At 32.1% G+C, this 5,560-nt stretch overlaps 1 long non-coding RNA gene across 1 annotated transcript; it reads left to right on the top strand.

The window, feature by feature from the left end:
* On the top strand, nt 1-2,336 carry LOC143043559 (uncharacterized). Its single transcript, XR_012968468.1, has 2 exons — nt 1-216; nt 1,740-2,336. It is a non-coding gene; the product is annotated as an uncharacterized LOC143043559 (long non-coding RNA).
* Nucleotides 2,337-5,560: the final 3,224 nt, after the last annotated feature.

Below are 5,560 nucleotides of genomic sequence, written 5' to 3'. Positions count from 1 at the left end.
CAATTCATCTCAATAGAAGCGAGTAGTTTAGTTCAGCTGTGTTTATACGCATATATGTATAATGTATTATGTTTAGCGCTCTAATATATATCTATATCTCTACGTACATGCAATGCAGAGAAACACAAAAGTCTTATACTATATATAAATAATTTACCGTTTTTGCTCGATTTTCATTTAACTTTTCAGAAAATGCAGAAACAGTAGATGTTTCAGGTGAGTATTTGTGTCAGTGTACTGTATAAAATAGTTGAACGAATTCTAACTATATTTTTCTTTGCAAACGACCGACTTGTGATCGATCCTAATCTGGAGCATACAACATGTACAAAACATTATGAACTAGTACAGCAACTAGCTGATACAATTTCAGACAATTTAGACTTGTGGTCAATCTATGATTTGATCAATAATGCCCATCTGAATCATCCACAATAATTATAAAAAGTAGTTTACAAGATGATCATATTTCATCAATAAGGAATGGGTAGCTAAATACAGTTATGCAATAGTCTGTTTGTCTTTTTCCACAGTATGAATAGGAAACAACACTCAATCATTCGAACTGGTGTTTAATTTCCAAGGTTTAACAGGTGAAAAAAGAAATATTTCGATTAAAAAAAATCAGAAATGACATGCTTTATTAGAAAGAAAATAATCAATTTAAACAATGCCTACTGAACTATAATTAATCAGGTGCTGGAAACGTTTGAGTTGAGCCTTATCCCGTGCACCCAATAGGTTTTAGAAAATGAACGAGGTTCAACTTAAGAGTTATTTATGTTTCGACTTTATCGAAGTATGGTTCCCACATGGTTCGAGTGTGATTCAAACTCCAAGGCTCCTTTTTAAAGGTCGTACTTTGACTGGAAAAGCTAACATTATATACATTGTCACTTGAATAGAGATTTGTCTCATTGGCACAGATACCATATTATCTTATTTATTTACAAACATGTTGAATTTGAATGTGAGACAAATTCTATAGTATATTTTAGAACTTGTCACGTAAAGGTTAGATAAAAATCCCAACTGTTCAGTATGAATGAGTCGTCAATCGAGTACAATTAAGAATGTACGAAAAAGATCAGTGCATTTGAGTACTATCAATGACTATAACTTGTTTTTTCCGTATAGTATGTAGTAAGGCTTTATTGTATCTATAAACCATATCTTGCAAGGACTTTTGTCATTCATGTAATAACATTAAAATAGAAATGGGGAATGTGTCAAAGAGATAACAACCCGACCGTAGAAAAAACAACAACAGCAGGAGGTCATTAACAGGTCTTCAATGCAGAGATATTCCCGCACCCGGGATAAAATATGGTTTTAAATGTGGATGTCCGTATATAATTAATATCAATTTCTGATAAGTTTTGAGCTAAGTGTGTCTGTATGTTTTTAAATTAGTTTCAGCGTTTGAAGACTCATTGGTAGCCTTCAGCTGTTATATACTCTTTGGTCGGGTCGGTGTCTCTTTGACCTATTTTACATGTCAGTTTTCTCTTGAAGAGTATGAAGATATTGTAAGGCCTAGTGGATCATGTCGACCTCGCAAGACGAAATTGTCACTACATCGCAGAATAAATCGTGTTAAAACGTAAACATACACCAAAATCAGCTAAAATACTCACATAAGATCAGTTTTACTGTTTGTTGATATTTATAGCTACAGTCATGTTCTTAATGTTTATGATTAAATAAGTTATCATATTTTGATATATTTTTAAAAATAGCTGCAAGGGGTCAAGTTGGCATCAATTGATAAGTGATGCGTAGAAGAAGATCTCGAGCGAAGGACTATAAGATGTCATGTATATTAGAAAACAACAATAACGGTTATCATATGAACATTTTAGAGACAAACATTAACATCATTTTTTTTTTTTTAAAGTAAGTTTTAGCTTGATATCATTTTCCAATAAAAAAAAAATCATACACATAAATACATATTATATAACAGATTTAACAGACAAATTGTCTCCAATATTTTTCATGACAATGGTTCATTTATGATTGTAACTTTATGATTGTATATTAGTGTAGATATCTGTATGTATATACACAGTGTAAAGGTGGAAATAAATATAAAGAAGTACGCACACAAAACTTATACAAACAAAACAAGTATAATACAAACTATTATATGGATATTGAACGACCAAAGAAACGCAACACTAGATAAATGTTTTTAATTTCATTTTCAAGTATGCAGTTTTTGTTTATATAAGTAGCAATTTCATTCATTACTTCATTGTCTTCAAAAATGTGCAGTTCGAAAGTTGAATAAATAAAGTCATTTTTAATGTTCAAATGATATGGAATGCACAAAACTGCCGATTTCTCTTTATCATTGAATGTGTCACCCTCGAAGTCAATGACTGCCTGTCACCAACGCCAAATTGATGGTCAGGAACGTCAACCAATACTATTCTGACCATGAGCCAATTTGTACACTATTCTTCTGAATATACAGATCGATTGCAAACAATCTATTTTTGTGTTTTTATGAGTTTTGTCTTGGTATCTTGATTATTGTCATTACCTTTTGATGAACACCCACATAACAATATTTTGTTTTGGATGACCGTTAATCAGTTTCTACACTATATATCTTATCACATTCTGGCTGAGATACAGATCGATCAGTTTTGTTAATATTATTTTTATTATAGGTTTTTGTAAACTTTCTATTAGCTTTGCGGGCTCTTATACAGATGAAATAATAGAATATGTGTATGGCAATTCTATATATGCATTCGTTCGTGCAAATTCATTTTGAACTGTTAATTTCGCAATGATGTAACTCTCTCAATGGCAATCTTGGATATTGTATGTACACGAACACAGACTTCGAATATGTAAACACATCTCACACATAATAGATATAGGAAGATGTGGTGTGGGTGCCAATGAAACAACTCTCCATCCAAAGAACAATTTAAAAAAGTAAACCATTATAGGTCAATGTACGGCCTTCAAAACGTAGCCTTGGCTTACACCGAACAACAAGCTATAAATAGGAACACTATATCGCAGTGTACTCCACAACAATGATATATGAGGATTCTTTTCAACATTTGAGTTTTTGAACTTTCGACACTATTTTCGTCAATCGAAATTTATTTAAGCTTTATACGAAAATAAGTTTGTAGTTCCGTTAGCGTCGTCCTACATATTTAGTTCGTTCTTAATTATTTGAAACAAATACATAGCTTTATGTCATGTCTCACCCCATCTAACTTTATTTTTTTCATGACGACTTCAGTATCTACCATAAAATTAGATGCACAAATATAAAATATAATATGTTGGGTTATAAAACGCTATACTGATTCCCACAACACATACACAAAATATCATATCTTCCAATATTGAATTTTTTAATCGACAACAAGTAACACTTTACAAGTTTTTGGTAACTTGAGTGTACTCCATAAACATAAGTTTGCATCAACAAAGTCTGAGAAATAACAATTAACAATAGACGTTAAATAAAGGCAACAGTAGTATTCCGCTGTTCAAAGCTATATTTACGCTCATTTTCGTGGATTAGGGTATTTATTCTCTAGATATCAGTAAAGATGTTGATATGTAATTTTATAGACTGTGTCCTTTACCTGATGACAGTTTTATGACATCGTGTTGATACGCATGTCGTATGATGCATACGTGTACATCTCAGGAGACACTTTCCTTTTTTGGTTTGAGTTCATTCGATTCCCTCCGTGTAGGTGTGTTTTCTCGGTTTATTTTTGTATAAGCTTACCAGATTTGAGTACGGTCGCACAACTGACACCTCAATAACCATGTTTTTTTTTATAGTTCTTGGTATATATTTCTCTAATCGCAGATGGAAAGGTCAAAAGTAACAACAGGACTTTCCTTGGTATATATTTCTTTTTCGCTCTAATATCACATCTTTAACAACTGCAGAGATATATCTGACATTCTCTTTGTCTGTAATGAAAAAAAAATATTTCACCAGGTTTTACAGTAACATATATCAATTTATTAAATACTCATAGGCAGTGAATTGAAAGAAAATAAGCATATGGGTTTTGTTTTTTTTTATTTAAAGGAAAATGTATACTAGTATTTCATTGTTTAAAAGACCCTGCATCGGACATTAACTTTAGCTAACTGTAGTTTGGGAGAAAAAGATATATCGAATTCTCAAATTCAGAGATCGCCTTATTTCAGTAATCGAAATGGTGCAATGGGTCAGCGAATAAGTTAGCTACACAGCTACTTTTGCAAAGGTACCATTTTTGTACTAAAAATCTGTAGTACTGGAACTTTACTTTTAGTATTCAGTACTATTTTGTTACTTTAAAATTATTGTAATATGTAGGTACCTGTATTTTACAGTACTCAATTTGTACTTGAAATTTAGGTACTACAGATTTTTGGTTACTACCGTTACACTTTCAGCATTTTGAAAGTTTTTCTATTTCAAATTTCTTAAAATTATGATTTTCAAACATGGAATATTGTATTATTTCTGTACCAAAATATTTAGTACAAATAAAATATTGTAAATATTACAACAATTTTAAAGAAAAGAAATAGTACTAAATATTAAAAGTAAATTTCCAGTACTAAATATTTTTAGTACAGAAATAGTACCTATGCAAAAGTAGCTGTGTATATTCCCTCAATTACCAAACAAACAGGTGAAATGTTCATAGATGATCCGATCCGGGTCAGTATTCAAATCTATAAACATCTGCAAAATGAACTGTCTTGCTGCCAGTGCATCCTTCCTTTGTCCTACAAAAATCGACAGGTTAATGAGTGCCAATAATTGAACTAATTATTAGTTCACGGGTATGCATTAATAGTTTGTGTATGGCTGTGAACTTATAGTTCCTTTTTTGCTACGCACCAACAGTTTGTTCATGGTTACGCACAAATAGTTGTTTTTGGCTATGTAGCGATAGTCGCTTTCTGGCTTTGTACTAATAGTTTGTCCATGGCTATGCACTTATAGTTGGTTGTCTTCGATGCACTTATATTTTTATTACATCCAAATTACTTTACTTATTACAACATTGTGGTTTGAAAGCAGTCAGCATAAACATGTTTAACCCCGCCGTAATTTTGCGCCTGTCCAAAGTCAGGAGCCTCTGGCTTTTGTTAATCTTGTATGATTTATAATTTTAGTTTCTTGTGTTTAATGTGCAGTTTAGTATTACGTCCATTAGCACTGTACTAGTACACATATTTTTTAAGGGGACAGCAGAAGGACGCCTATGGGTGCGGGAGTTTCTCGCTACATTGAAGACCCATTGGTGGCCATCGGCTGTTGTCTGCTCTATGGTCGGATTGTTGTCGCTTTGACACATTCCCCATTTCTTTGGTCAATGTTAGTATTTGTTAACACCATAAAAATTTTAAACTGTCGGTAAACCTTGACAAGAAATCATTACAGTTATAAACAATCATTAAGAACTCACCTTTAAATTCAGGGAAGTAATCCACAAGATGGGACACCAGGATTTTTTCTTCTAAGATGTCTTTTTTATTTAAAAGAAGCAATATTCCACAGTTCCTG

Source organism: Mytilus galloprovincialis, chromosome 8 (assembly GCF_965363235.1).
Source record: "Mytilus galloprovincialis chromosome 8, xbMytGall1.hap1.1, whole genome shotgun sequence".
In the NCBI taxonomy this organism is placed as follows: Eukaryota; Metazoa; Mollusca; class Bivalvia; order Mytilida; family Mytilidae; genus Mytilus; species Mytilus galloprovincialis.
Note: the sequence above shows the minus strand (reverse complement) of the source record. Positions and strands in the feature narration are given on the sequence as shown.